The sequence below is a fragment of the Drosophila kikkawai genome, chromosome 3R (genome assembly GCF_030179895.1).
Source record: "Drosophila kikkawai strain 14028-0561.14 chromosome 3R, DkikHiC1v2, whole genome shotgun sequence".
Lineage (NCBI taxonomy): Eukaryota > Metazoa > Arthropoda > Insecta > Diptera > Drosophilidae > Drosophila > Drosophila kikkawai.
In genome coordinates this window covers 27,418,706-27,434,779 of record NC_091731.1, presented here as the reverse complement: position 1 = coordinate 27,434,779, position 16,074 = coordinate 27,418,706, and the positions used below count along the sequence as shown (strand labels likewise).

Sequence of the window (16,074 nt, the reverse complement as noted above, 5' to 3'; positions counted from 1 at the left end):
ACATGGCCCTGGCCGTGGTATTTGCTGCTGGTTCTCTAAGGACTGAAAATTAGGGTCACTGGGTGTGTGTCTCTCATTTCTTTTGCCCGGTTTTTTTTCGGGAAAACATTGCGTAACACACAAACGGAAAATGAGGAGGTTGGGCGAGAGATAGCGGAAGATAGGGAAAAGCCGAAATATCTAGACCGAAAATTTGTTACCAAGTGGAAAATGTTGCTTCGCTTGTTGGCTTTCTTTTTCCCTTTTATTTTCCTTGTTTTCATTTTGGTTTCCCCACCATTTTCAATGCGGCGCCCATTTTTTCCATTTTCCGCCGCTGCGTTGACCAGAAAAAAGAAAAAAAGTTTGAAAAAGAAGGAAACTTTTGTCGGTTTGTTATATATATAAATATATTTATTCTTTGTTCGGACTCATTCCGTTGGCTGTTCCTCTATATATACAAAATATACGTGGTTTTTGTGAGCAACTTTTGTTGTTTGTTTTTGGTTTTTGTTTTATTTGACTGCCCGCTGTTTTTGCCATTTTTTATATTACCACGCCATTTATCATTTCCCTCTGCCAAAACACACTCCATCGCCCCCACTCTCTCTCTCCCTCTCTATATATATTTGCATATTTGAAACATTTTTGGCATTATTTACCCAGACTTCAGCAGGTAAATAAGACGATTCTCATGCGGCTTTAATTTAATTTATTAAAAAAAAACAGAGAGAATAGAAGGAAAACCCTGACTCTGGCTGCGATTTTCCTGGTGGGTGGTGCGTGCAAGGCTTCAGTTTGCCACTCCCCCAAAACCCTACCCCCCAACGTGCTAATGGAAATTCTAGCTGCCACTGAAACTGAAACCGAGAATCGGGGAAAATGCCTCGAGACTGCGTTTTGTTTTCGTGTTCGGTTAACTTCGCTCTTGACATTTCCTGATGCCAAGGCAGGGGCTCCCGACTCCGACTCCCGGATCCGGCTCAGGTTCTTGGCTATAGTTCTTCTCGCTTGGGTTATGTTTTTGGCTCGGCTCCGACTCCGAGCGACTCTGCGTGTTTGCATTTGACACATTTAATTCTGAACCTCCCACCGCCGCCCCCAGCTCAGTCCACTCCCCCTGCTATTTTGCGCCTGACGCTGACATGATTTATTAATTATGAGCCGAAACATGAAACGAACTTGAGTTCTTAATTTTCGACCTTTAATCTGAAGGATTCTAGGAAAATAATATAATATAATTAAGGGATTTTAGTTAGAATTTGTGGTTGAAAAATACACAAAGAAAACATCTTATAAAATGATGATAAACAGAAGAAACAGATCTCTAGAAATACTATTGCAACAAAATATTTGTACCAATGGAAAATAGAGGCAATAAATATAATAATATTATCCAAAATATATTATTTAAATTCTAAACAATAAGTACGTTGTTTTCCCTTTCCTTTTATAACTATTAATCATTCTTAAGGTCTAAGAAACTAAACCAAACTTAAATAAAAACCCAGTACAAACAATCCCTAATCTCTTGCTTTAAAAACCGTTAAAATAAATAAATATTTATGCCAAAAACATTTTTTAATCAAAGCCCATTAGTCGTAAGTATAGAAAACACACGTGTTTTTCTTTAACACATTTTCTGCGACTAATGAAAAACAACGGAACGTAGAAAGACGAAGCCAAAGAGCCCAAGACGAAGATGTTTTATTTTCGAAAATTTTAATTTTCTAGAAAAACAAAGGCGCGACAAGAGAGGGGATGCTGGCAGGTTGTGGGATCTGAATCTGAATCAACATAGAAAACAACTTTTTGGCGCTGCACGCGGAACGCGCCAAGCGAGATAGATGGATGGCTCTGGTGCCAAGATTTATGGTTGATCAAGAATTTTCAAAAAAAAAAAAAAAAGAAAACTCCACCTTCTTTCCCCTCCCCACACCGCTGCAGACTCCCCTGTATTTTTAGATTTCCTTTTCGTTTCGTCTTTCAGTGCAATGCACCCATCTCAGTCAGCATCTTTCCCCGAGTTGCATCTAAGCCGGGTGCGAAGAAGAGAAATGTCTCCTGGGTGTATTCATAACATGGCCGCACCATAAATATGCCGCGTTTTTCCACAACACCAAGACGGAGAGCAAGACCAAGACACATCCGACGGGCCGCGGCCAATCGAAAATAGGAAAGCGGGGGAAAACAGGAGCGAGGTGGAGAGGCGACGGGAAATGTTACAAAACTGGGCGTACGCCAGTCGACGCCTTGACGGATTGGACGGATGTGGTGGCCCCGGCAGATGCAAGTATCTTTGAGATGCACAGATGCAGATGCACTGCATCAAGTGCCGATCGTTGGCAATCAAGTTGCCTGCCTGGTTAATTGAGAAACTAGTTTTGCTTTACGAAAATAATAAAACTCGTTGTCCCCAATGCTGAGAAACAGTGGGTGATTATAATATTATTTAAAATGTATTTTTCTATTTAAAATATATAACTAAATCAACTTTATTTCACCAGAATTTCTTGATTTAATTGTACTCATTCGCTTTGAATTAGTATTCCCTTGACGCTTTAAGTCAGCGATATCAAACTACAAGTTAAAGGACTTTTCCCCGCGGAGACATAATATAAATCACAAGTAAAACGACTTTAAGTGGTCGATAAACCATTTCTGATATTGCATTGAAATAAACACTCTTTAAAAAGTACATTTCAAGATATTTGTCCCATGGTGCTTGGTTCTTGTCTTGTGTCGCAGGAAGTGTTAAGCGAAATGTTTTAATAGCCGCCCAGCCATTGGAGGGCTCGTCCCCGTCTTGCGTATTTTGTATTTTGTATTTCGCATTGCTTATACTATATGCAAATTACAAGAACTAAGCTAATAACACGTTCCCCCTTCAGACAGCTGAGGTGGGGAAAAGGTGGAGCTGGGACATTTTAATTCTCCAGAGCCAGGGAGAAAACGGGTTCGCGGCAATGTCTCAATTGGAGGCAATGCAACTGCACCACCTACAGACTTTGGGCATCCTCCTCTTTTCGTGTGTGGTGTGTGGTGGATGGTGTAGTGAAATTCATAAAAATGCAAATGCAAATAACAAAATAAAATTGAAATTAAAAGTTGTTGTGCAACATGGCCCAAAGGTGATAAATCAGGCGACAGAAATTAATTGAGTTATTCAACATTGGAAGCATCGGATATCAGACACCTGCAAGAGTGTGTAGATACTTGTCGTCGGTGTTGTTATTGGACAGAGTCCCCAGATCCGGCTAAAGCCGCACCTCACCTTAAAAAAAAAATAACTAAAAAAGAGGGAGAATCTGAAGCCGAAGACATCTTTTTGTTACTTTTTCTCCTCTTTTTTGGTTGCTTGTCGCTGGCTGATTTTGGATTAATTTGTTCTGCAGTCAAGTAAATCCCCACGCCCGTCTGCATTGCAGGCCCATTGCGTCACAAAAAGGTAAAAACGCCCAGGAATACGGAACAGAATCCTCAAAAAAAAAGAAAAGAGAGAATATATACAAAGTAAAGTCAAGACTACAGTCCAGGTAGAGCTGGATTTCGCGACTTTGCAGGTTCTCGTTTTTGGCTTTTCGCTGCGGAATGATATATGAAGTATCTCATGGTATGACATTAACAGCACACACGAACATGTAGTTTTGTTATTTATTGAGTTTTCAGATATTTTGAAGGCATTAACATTGAAACAAATTATTATGATTACAAGATTTATGGCCGCCAAGCCAGCGAAAACACACGAATAATCAACTCAGATACAGATACCAGTGTCCGGCGAAAGAGACGACACCGCCACTTGGGGAGACTTTGGGAGAGAGATAGGGAAAGAGGAACATATATCTCATTTGAATGAAATGTCTCCCTGTCTCCCTGGGTCTCTGTATCCCCTTAGCTCACGGATATTCCCTCCTTTTTGTCACCTGCAGTTGTATCTTATCGGCCTCCTTCTGTCGCTTGACCATTGCTTTTTGCCATTTGATGGATAGGAAAGACAACCTGACATCCTAGGGGATATTTCAGAAAGCTAAATAGTACTTTACATTACGTTAATTTAGTGTTAAATCATTTAAATTTACGCATTTTTCATTTTTAAATTTAATTTAAAATGCAGAAAATTATAGAAATCTAAAGAAACTCATTGGATATATTTATGAACTATTTTTAAATTAATGTTATATTAGAAAATATGTAAAAATGGGTTTTTAACTTTTTAAAAGAAGAATAAAATGTATAAAAAATTATATAAATATCCAAACCTTTTCCAGACAATTTTATAGATATATAAATGATATAATTATATCTTTAAAACCCCATTCAAAAATCATTTCAACCTTCACTATTTACATAAAAACTAAAATAATTATTAAATATAGACTTTAGAATTCCCAAATGAACCCCAGACAATCGGATTCCTTAACACTTTGGCACCCATTCGCGGCATTTCATAGATGATTTAAATGATCGCCGATAGCAGCAAGCACTTCCCACAGAGAATTCCTTCCCAGAACCGACCAGCCCACAGACCCATTTGTTATTGCCTTATTAACATTGATAATCTCTGGACAGTGGCCAGCCAGAAGAGGACCCAGACCCAACTTGGCCCCCAACTCCGTGCTGGTGACCCACGCATGCGGCCAGCGAAATCAGAATTCGCCATCGAAGCGTAGACGCGACACTTTTGGCCAATTGCGATTGCAATTGCAGCGGCGGACTGGCCTGGCCTGGCCCATCCTGGCCGCCAATTGCATAATTGGCTAGTTGAAATGCGCAAGTGCGAGCGGTTTTTTATTGCGGATGCACTGGCAGACGATTCAGCGGACTCGATAAGGTAAGCGCCCCGTCTGGCTCTTAGTTATGCACTGCGAGAAATGTACTAGTTTGTACTAGTTTTATACTAGCTTATGTTGTTTTAAGTTATAACAAACTTATTTAAAAACTTTTCTAAGCTGGAAATAAACTAAAATGGGATAAAAACCATTTCGTTAGGTATTTTAAAAAATATTGTAAATAAATTTAGAGGTTTAGGAAAGCTAAAAATTAAGTAGAATTCATTTTAAAATAAGCATTAAGCATAACTTTAATTAAATCTAAAATCTTAAACATTTTAAGAACTCAAAGAAATTTTCTTAAGTGCAACCTTTGATTTTCTAGGTCCCTAGTTCTGCCAGCTGTCGGCTTTCTAATCGCATTTATTGATTCAAAAACGACCAGGCCCATGGCGGACACCTGACCGCAAATGGTTCTGTTCGCTTCGTGGGGAGGAGGGGACCCTGGGTTTTCTCTGGATGATGATGTTTTGGGTGCCAATGCCGGCGGCGTTGCAACTTCGCGCCGGACTTCATAATTGCCACAAGTTGACGCACATAGCACGTGGGTCTACGTGTTGGCATTAAGCTCCTTATTTTTTATCACACTTTTATTGCTTTTTTGCGCCAAACGTCTAATGCGATTCTTCATAATTTTTATAGCTTTTTTATCGCTATTTTTTTCCCCTGTTTTGTGGGTCTTTCTCCAGTGTGTTTTTGTGAATATTTTCCAGTGGTTGTTGTTGTTGTTGTTGTTGCTGGCACTTTGACTAATTGCAGTGCACTTGCCACATGAAGTTGTTGCCGTTGCTGTCGCTGCCGTCAGTCAGCTTGTCCGAACAATTTGTCATCTTCTCTGTCACGTCACAAATGGGTGATGGGCAATGGGTGGTGATGAGGTGTGTGTTTGTGTGTATTTGGTTGTTTGTCTGCAGGTTAATTTTTATTAGATTTTTCACGGAAACCCTTCTCTATATTCTGGCCTGCTGTGTGTGTGTGTCTGTGGCACCTCGTTCATCACTTCCTTTGACAATTTAGATGCAAATCAATCGGTGGCTCAAGACAATGCAAGTCCAAGGAAAGAATGAGGCCCACAGATCCGTAATTAAGTCGTTAGAAGGGTAATGACTCAATTATTCATAACACTGTACAACCTTGCAACTTTGAAATATGAAAAGTTTCACTTAAAACCAGCTAAATTATATTTTTAAGATCCTATTGTGTGATTAATTCCATCAAAAGAATCTTTACTTTAGAATTTTATCTTACTTATATTATCTATTTTAGTTTGTTAATCTTTCCAAATCTTTAAAATAGCTTTCAATCTTTAAGAAACAAGTTAGATACTTTTCTTCTCCTTATTTTCCCAATTTTATATTTTCTTTCGCTGCAAAACCAATAAATATTTTGCAATCTCTCAATCTCAGCTTGCGATTTTTCGCCACCATCCCGTGGCCAATCAACTTCAATTTCGCTTAACATTTCTCTCTCTCTCTCTCCTTTCCCTTAAAGCCCGAAGAGGATATATCCATCCACCAAGTATCGACCCCTGGGCTGGAGGACCTCATAAAGCTTTCGACTCGAAGGAAACCAATTTGTTCTGCCGTTTGATTTAAACGGTTTTATGGCCCGTCCTGTTGTTTTCACTCCATGTCTCAGGACGAGTACTCCCCTTCGGTCTCCCTCTCTCAGTCTGTCTGTCTGTCTGAATGTCGACGACCACGACGCGCCCTTAAGTATGCCACTCACAGGGTGAGCCACCCACAACCACCCACCCACCAAGGCAACCCAGAAATCCCAGTCAACTTCGACCACTTGGGACTTTGGCAAATTTGCAGCATATGCACGGATGATAAGGACAAAGGACATTTCGGTTTCGCAAGACATTTGGTCAGAATTCAAATATATTTTCGACCATGTGTGGGCTGCCGAAACACCCTCCTGCCACACCCCTAAGCCCCCTCTGTGTGTGTGTGTGTGTGTGTGGGGTGCAAATGGCAGCCGTAACGGTTTAATCTGTTTTAAATTATTTTCCCTTTTCGGCATTTTTGGATGGCAATTGGGGGAAACGAGGAATGGAGAGAGAAAGAGGTGCAAAAACCCAAAGAAATAAGCGGATTTGCACACACAAAAAAAATTACTTGAAGTTGGGGATGTGGGAAGAAAAATACAGCTTAAAAATCTTTATGTCAATCCTTATTTAAAGAAATATACAAATAATAATAAAGTTAAACATTTTTTAAAATACAAAAATCTTGACTTAACTCTAAAAGTAACTAGTTAAAGTCACAAAGTTTGAATATTTACATTCTGTGCAGGATTCAGGACCTCTGATATAGAAGGGTTTTGAGGAACAAAACATTTTTATACATAAATTTATTTTTCCTGCTGATTTTTTTCACTGTAAAAAAGGATTTGGAATACAGCAAATTCCTCGAACCTCCAATCTTTGGCTTTTCATAATTTTGTAAAATTTTTTTGGTGGAGTGCTCTGCTCTTATAATCCTCAAACAATGCTCGCTGTCTTTGTCACGCCAAACACTTGCCTTCTCCCTCTCCCCGAATCTCTCACACTCAAACACACTCACACACAGTCGTCGGATATGAAGAGTATCTGTGTGAGGGTCTCTCGCTGCCTGGCATCAAGATTAATTTTAGACGAGAGAAAAAAAAAGGAAAGAAATAAGTCAAAATGATTAATGGGCTTTAATTTTTGTTGCTCTCGCTGTTGTTGCTGTTGCTTCTCTCTTTCTCTCGCCCATGCCTTCGGATGCCATGTCTCTTTTCCCTTTCTCCCACCCTCGTCTCCATCCCTTTCCCTCTGCGTTTCCCACCCCCGCCCGAAGGTTGAGAGTTTTCGGCTATCCAAAATAGTTTTCGAAAGGTTAATGCATCACTTTTTGTGTTGTGCTCAACCATCTTGGCTATCTCTGGCTCTCTCTCTCTACCGCGCCAGCAGCTGTGCCGGCTGCCATGCCATCCCGCTCCATCCTCCATCCCCTGGGCGACGGCCATGCCGGCTGTCGGTTATTGAAAGTGGCAACGGAATGGAATTATGGCCGCCGCTCTTGATGCTGCTGCCACCTTTTGGATGCTGATTACTCTTAGCGTGGGGAATTAAGATCGGAAATTTTTATCGAAGGCTGAAGGATTTAAGGGATCTATGAGAAATAAATATCTTATAGATATAAACGGGACTCATAGTTTTTTTAGATTTACTTAGATGACAGAAACAACTAAAGTTAAGGTACAGAATTAAGTTTAAGTTACATAATTACAAGAGAAATTATTTCAGCCAACTTTCAAACGTTCTCAAATATTTTTTTATATTTTTTTAGATTTATTTTTAAGCTTTGAAAACTACTATAACTCTTTTTTTTATCAAGTTACCTATTTTTGTGGATTTTGTGGGTCCTCCATAATTTCACTTTAAGGAATAAAATTCAATTTAAATTGAAATCAAATACAGGAGTAGTCAATTGATTTATGTGGCCTTTAAATAAATTATTATAAATATAATGTCTAAAAAATATTTCATTGATCTAAAAACATTATCAAAGATGTTATTGAATTTACAGATATGATTTGGTAAGTATACAAAAATCTAGTAAAACTTAAAAACACATCTTTTTAACATTTAAAAAGTTAAAAAAGGGCTAATTCTTTCTCTATTTTATTCTATGATCGTTATCTATTCAAAAAATATATTTATATATCTGTAACAATAAATAAAAATCCTCTAAAATCAATAACTAAATATATTTCATTAAAATGTATCTTTTAGGTTAATCTTGTTCTATTCTTTCCATGGTTTTATCATAAAAAGATTTCGGCTAAAAGAGAGCACAAATATGGTGAAAAGATTTGAGGGTAAGACGATTTCTTATATTTCTTCTGTGTGTTTTGACTTGATATTCCAGTTAAGTCTTTCCTAAGATTGTTTTATTTTGGTTTCTCTGCCTTTTTTTTGTGGTTTTGTGCCCTTTTAATTGTGAAATTTCCACGAAATTTTGCGATGCGACTTTCAGTGAGTTGATTCGTGTTTTTCGAGGCTGACACGATTCCGCCAAAAGCCAGACCGCAGTCTGGAAACGGAGTCGGAGTTGGAGCTGAAGTTGGATTTGGATTTGGATTTTTTTTTTTTTGTTCTTTTTTTTTTTTGCTGGGGTCCAAGTGGCAAGACCGAGTGCGGGGTTGCGGCTTGGGTCAGTGAGCAATCCGGACCGCATTTGTGTCATTTTGCGACAACTTTGACATGTGTGACATTGTTTTTTCCTCAGCTCTTCCCCGTACTTTTGTATACAGATATTTCTTTTTATTTTTTTTTGCGACATTTTCGTGTTGTTTGTCGAGTTTGCTTTGCGGCTTGCAGCGAATTATTTCATGTATTTTTTTCTGCCTTGCGGAGTTTTTTGTATGCGAAACTGAGGCAGACTTTGCCCATGGCTAGTTAGTTTAGATACATAGATATAGATTACGTATATGTGTAGATGTTTGTTTCAGCTTTGTTCAACTCGAATTTGCCGCCCAGCTTTCGGACAACATTTCGCAGTTCTTTTGGGTTTTTTCTTTATTATTTTTTCTTTAACTTTTCTTGACTCATTTTTTTGTGCCTCAGCTCGTGCTGAGTTTGTGTGTGCGGCTTAGAGCGTTTGAAATTCAAGATGCAGATTTAGATACAGATACTTTTAGCGCAAAAACAAAAAAATCCCTAAAAATCCAGAGCGTTGCTAATTGTTAGAAAATTATGGGAAATTCATATTTGTCATATTTTGTTTGGACATCTTCGACTACCACCCGCTGCTGCAATATGCAAATATTTCTCACATATGTACTTTTACTTTGAACTTCCTTTTTACGCCCGAGTTTCCTGTTCTTTTCCCAAAACACTCGCAGCGAGGGACACAGGATGAGAGAAAAAAGATCAAGATTTATTTCGATTTTTTTATGACTTATTGACTTCTTCGCACAAATAAATCACTGAATTTTCTCCATTGTGATGTGTTTGTGAAAATATTGGAAGTGAATGTGATTTATGGTGGAAATGCACACGTGGTGGAACAATTCTCACGGTGGGCATAATTGAAGTAGAGGAAAATACCATAAAACATAAAGAAAAGGCAACTATGAGGGTGATCGAGGGTCACCAAAAGATGACCAGAAATATAATATATCATAAATTCTATAATAAAAATTTTAAGCAGAACTTTGAGGTTTGAAGAATATAAATAATAAATTCTCAGATTTAATAAAATTTAGTATTTATATTTCCAGTTTTTATTTATTAAAATAAAATGCATAGCTCGATCAAATTTTAAATAAATAAGTTCATAAGTTTTCAATTCAATTTAAAATTGAATGAAATATTTTTCCACAAGAAAAAAGAAAGATTAGTATTTAATTTACCAGTTTTTATACAGTTTCATTGTATTTATTTAAATAAACTGTATCTTTCGATCAAATTTTAAATAAATAAGTTCATAAGTTTTCAATTCAATTCAAAATCGAATTTTGAAATATTTTTCCACAAGAAAACAGAAAAATCATTATTTAATTTCACAGTTTCAATACAGTTTCATTGTATTTATTTAAATAAAATGTATCTTTCGATCGAATTTTGACCAGAGTCGAATTTTGAAATATTTTTTCCAGCTGAAAAGTCTTTTAAATATTATAAAAACCCCAAGACTACTCATTATACATATAAAATATTTGTAATCTAAGCAAGAACCTTTAAGAACCTGTTCCCACTTTAGGGCAATCCTTAATCCTTTGGCACAATACACCAAAAATCTAAGCAGACTCCGGCTTTTGATTTATATCCACTCACGGATTCAAACACGAGAGAAGACAAACATGGAACTGCATCTCGAGCACACAAAAATGATTTGATTTATTATGAATTTCGTTTTCAAGTTGAAAGTAAAAATCTTGAACTGCATTCGAGGCTATGCAGGAATCGGTTGGCCGGTTCGATCCCAGATCGACGACGACAACAATGCGAGCTCATAAATAATAATTTGAGAGAACAGAACCGAACGTTGGGTATCTAAAAAGACGAGGGCCGGCGGCCGGTCGGTCGAAACTGTAAAAACAGGTAACCTTCGAGATACAGATACAATGGCTGCTGCAGACAGCGAGACGTGGCTAAAGCCAAAAGTCATGTACTCCGACTCCGTCGGCCCAGCGACCCAGCGGCCCAGCGGCCCTGCGGCTTCGAGTTCAAAGTCGGATAATGGACTATGGAGATGCGTTTGCCGAGATATGCGCACCAAATTGCCACTGCGAAGGACGCATATTAATTTTTATGACCGTAGAAAATGACGATTGCATAACCGGCACCGCCAGCCAGGTGACTTCCATGGTGACTTCCTAATGGCCATATGATTTTTGCTGGAAATTCTCAAATTTTGCGACCTCGTGACAAGTGACAAAAAGGAAAAGTATCATAAAAATCTATCGTTTTGAAACAGCAGGTTTTCACTTTCGGTTTCGGGGTTCGTTGCTGTTTTTGTTGTTGCATTTTCAAGGACACTTTGGGCATTAAAAAATGGAATACCTTGGCAAATTTCTGGAAGGTGCTTAGCGAGCTTAGGTAGAGGCAGGCAGTCAGTGTGTGTTTCAGGAATTTCCTTTTGGGTGGATTTGTGAATTTTCATTTCGTTTCCTGTTTTTTTTCGAAGAGAGGAGAGTGTTCTGGCTGAGTGTTTTGGTTTTTTAGTTTTCGACTCTTTGAGTTTTGAGTTTTTGCGTTCCTTGTCGCATATCTCTTTGCCATAAATCATTGTCACCCGCTTCGGCGCAATGTCACTGCGAGCGCTTCCCGCTGGGTTTCTGGCCCCGACTCTGAGCTCTCCCCGAATCTGGACTCCTCACTCTGGTATCCTACCACGAACCTACCAAAAAATATATATGTATATTGTATATACATGTATAAAAAACAGTTCGAGGCGCTGACTGCTTTTTTGGGCTAAACAAAAAATAGTATAGCAACTCTTTGGCCCTTTCTTTCTGATTTTTACCATGGCCAAAAACGTATTCTGTAGTGGAAATTGCCACCCAAATCCTGTAGAGTTGGCTTTGTGTATCTCTACAGGATCTGCCAATAAAGTCCTTTAAAATGCAGCTGCACTGGTTTTGCAAAAAATATGAATATTAAGAAATATAATCAACATTTAATATAAACAAAATTTTATGAATGTCTTTTTAATACTCCTCAATAACATCTAAAAAAGTAGTATTTTTATAATATAAATATTTGATAGCTCCAGTAAAGGTTTTTGATTCAAACAATGGGATTTTTTATATAAATTTCTTTTGAATTTAATGAAAGTTTTCTCAATTCTTAGAATAATTTATTTATACATACAATTATATATAATTTTAAAGAAAAATAAAATAAAAGGTCTGTTGTTGTTTATCCAAAAAAAAAATACCCAAATGAATGGTATGGGTTTTTTTAGTTTTACCAATTTGTTTTTAAACCGAATTCAAAGTGCGTAAAATTTAATCTTAATAAATGTTAGGAAAATATTTTAATGATAAAACTAGTGTTTCTAAGAATCGTTCGAAGTCAATTAACAAGAAATACCGCAAGGCATCGTAGAAAATTAGAAATTTTAAAGCTAATTTTCGGTCCCTGAGAGGTTGAAACACACCAAGTCCGCCATTTCCGGCGGCTTGGCTTTATCAAGGTCCAGTTCTCCAGGGCCCAAAAATACGCTTGACTATCCCGGGACAAGGCGAAGCTATTTTTTTTTACGATCAACAACAATACGAAATCATTTCCAAAATGCCGTTTCTGGTCTTTTGTTTTTTTCTGTTTTGTGGTTGTGATGCTTTATGTGTGTGAAATTTCGGTTTTTATTTGAGCGGTTTTTTGTTTTATTTAAATTTGCCTGGGCTTGCATATGATTAATTAGCCGTTTCATGTCGCCATCTATCAATGGGGGCTTAAAATATAATATTAATTTCAAATGCAAACCAAACAAGTTTTCTTTGTTGAAGCTTTTTGTGTTGTGCTTACTTTATTAACAACAATTTCGTTAACTTTTGTTGCTTAGTTTTTTTTGTTTTTGTTTTTGGTCCAATCTCTGAGGTCGTGATTAATGTATTTACAAAAGAGTTGTCGCCATTTTAGTGCCGACTTATAAATCTTGACTGCGGCTTTGTGCCCATGAGTGTGAACTTGATTTAGAATCCGGTCAAAAAGGAAGTTGTTACTCATGGTTTGTTAAAAGGGAATTAAAGTTTTGGATGAGATGGAAACGGAATAGTTATACCGTAACATAAGGGATCAGATATTGCTTATTATAAGTCACTGAAAAAGTTTTTAGTTAGGGATTTATGAGATATATTAGTTAAAAAGGGCTTTTTTAAGGATATGCTCTATAAATTTATTTTAAAATAAATTTTGAATATTATTCAACTTGAAGAATGGAATTTTCCACCTATTTTTTAAACATTTTCTTTCAATATTTGACCACTGCCTCGTCGGTTACCTTTTTCCTTTGACATTGCACCATAAATCATAAAAGTTTTCGCCTGGCAGACAAAAACCGAGTTTATGATTTTGTCAGCTGTGTAACATTTCCAGCTGATTAAATCGATAAATTATGAGAAAATAATTCCATTTGATGCCAGATATTTGATTGTGCAAAAATCGAAGCTGGCAAAAATGCAAATGAAAATGTGTTAACAATAAACAGGAGGCAAAGGATATTCCACACAAAGTTCATTAAAACCAATTGTGCATATCAGCAACATATATACATATATATACATTCATAAAATAAAAAGTTCCCAATTTAAATGTTTATTAAATTAAGTATAAATCTCACCGATGGCTGCTGCGGCGCAAGTGCAATGAGAGAGAGTGAGTGGAGAGATGGCGGCAAGCCGAATGAGAGGGGCAGAGTGTGGCAGACAGAGAGGGCGACAAATATGCAAAGGCCAGACAACTAGGACAACAACAACATGGCCAACAACAAGGACAATGCACTGCAACAATGGCCGCATAAATTTTCTATGCGGAGAACCCGAGAGTGTCCTGTGTGTGTGTATGTGTGTGTTTTTGTGTTTGCGAGAGAAATGGCTGCCCTTTCCCACGATTCGGAAGTGAAACTATGTTGCCCAGGATATGTGCAATAATTCAAAAACGAATCCCAAGTTCAAAGCGCCCATTACTCGTGGCCAGTTCTCGTTCGGTTTGGAGCTCCGCTTTCAGCTTTCCCCTCCTCCAGCCTCAGTTCCCTGCGAGTCCCCCTTTTTGCAAATTTATGCAAATGGCTAATAAGCCTGTCAACAGTTTGCAGTTTGCAGCCCAAATGAGTGATGACCTGGCCGTAGCATCCGAAAAACGCTCTTTGAGTTATGAAGTGTTGAATCCGAGTTTGTGCAAAAAAATTTAACTTGGCCCATTGCACTTTGAGAAACTGATGGGAGGTCTTTTAGCTTTATTTTATAATATTTTTAAGTACATTTTTGTAGTGAATTTTTTATATTTTATGAGTTTAATTCATATGTATAATTTATATAATAATTATTATATTGCTTTAAACTTTAAAGATCAATATTTGTATGGTTTTTTTTAATTGAATTAAATTATTGGATTATTGTAATACAATTTTTTTTATGAACAGATTATTTTAAACCAAAATTTATCTTTCTAAAATATGAATTCCTTTCAGTCTTATTGAGGAACCTTTTAATTGATATATTAATCATCCAAAATTGTTAATTTTAATTTTTAATCCTTTCAAAGAAATGTATGTATTATATATTATATTTTATATCATATTATATTATATTTTATATTAGAATTATACAAAATAAATTATTATTTAATTCATCATAAAATTATACGGAATATGTATACAAATTTATATAGGAAATTATTCATAATACTTAGAAAATTAGGGTCTAAAACTTAATTTAATATGATTAGTTCCATTTTTTAAACCATGCTAAACATAATTTTGTTTAGTATTGCTTTTTAAAAGAGCTCTAAGCATTTGATGTATTTAAAATTAAGTTTAAGAAGAATAAATCTTATTGTCTTAACCTCCCACTTATTTGTTTTTCTAGCAGTGCTGCCCCTGCAAGGAAATTGAAAAGTCAAGCTCTACGGCACTTACCTTCTAAATCCAATAACGTGCGCTTATCCTTCAATCCTGTCGGCTTTTCTCGTATTTCTCAACCTTGCACGTGCGCCAAAATATAAAAACTTTGCCCGCAGTGGAAACGAAACTTTTTCTTCTCCTTTTTTGCTAGATATATATTTTTTTCTTTTTTATTTTTTGGCTGTCCTACGCTTTTCTGACTCTGTATTATTTGTTGTTGCTATTCGAGTTGGAAGAGTTAGCTGTTTTGCCTTGTTTGTTGTTGGTGTATTGGATATATTGCTCGATTTGCGGGGGACTAGAAAACGTTGTTCAGCAAATTCGCACTATATGTTTTTTGTGTAAGAATAGAATAATCACTTAGGCAGTAGGATTTGGCTTGATCAATTGGAACTTTCGGGTGTAGCACAGTTTAGCACAGATCCGCGGGAACCATTAAGTAATTGGTTATTGCACAATTTAATTACGGGACGAAATCCGGGACACTCAAAACGCGCGCGATTTTTGTTTTCCTTTAGGATTACGGCTACGATTACGATTATAGCGGTAAATGTAACGATTACTGGTAGCGGTTTCGATGGCGAATCCAACGTGTTCAGTGTCTGCGCCGTGCGAGGGCCAATGTGCGACTGATTGCGGTTCTAATTCTTTACGATTATCGTTATGATTATTACCAGTATTATTATTATTATTATGATCTGTCAATTGGAGCAAGTAGCGCCGGGGAAGAGAGCGCTGCGGAGCGACCGCGGCGGCGGAGAGCGAGCGAATAGTTAGGCTGGCGGCCCCAAGAAGACCGTTAGATTCTCGGATTCTTTCGGGATCCCTCTCTCGCACACACACTCGCAATCGGACGGCGGCTCGAGTGCTTTGTTGTGTGATGTTGATTTCTTTACGACTCCTATCAAACTAAACCCATAAAGCATTCAATTCAAAGCATATACATGTGAAAATCCCAGCGAGAACTCCTTATTAATCCGCCGGCGTCGGCAGAGCGGCAGTGCGGCGCGGCGTCGGCCATCGGCAGCGCAGTATATAAATAAAGTCTTATAAGAAACTCGTGAGCGGGAGAGAGCGTTTTATTTATGTGCCGCAGCGTCGGCAGCAACGCGAACAGCGGCGCAGGCAGTGACAGCCACAGCAGCAGCGACTGCGACGGTGAC

The 16,074-nt window shown here is 37.5% G+C and overlaps 1 protein-coding gene across 1 annotated transcript in view; it reads right to left on the bottom strand.

Annotated features, from left to right (window-relative positions):
* Antp (homeotic protein antennapedia) overlaps window positions 1–15,800 on the bottom strand; it is a 112,757-nt gene extending 96,957 nt beyond the window's left edge. Inside the window, exon 1 of the mRNA XM_017176072.3 lies at window positions 14,927–15,800. The gene's annotated coding sequence lies outside the window, so the exon portion shown is untranslated. The remainder of the gene's footprint in view (window positions 1–14,926) is intronic.
* Between the last annotated feature and the right edge of the window lie 274 nt (window positions 15,801–16,074).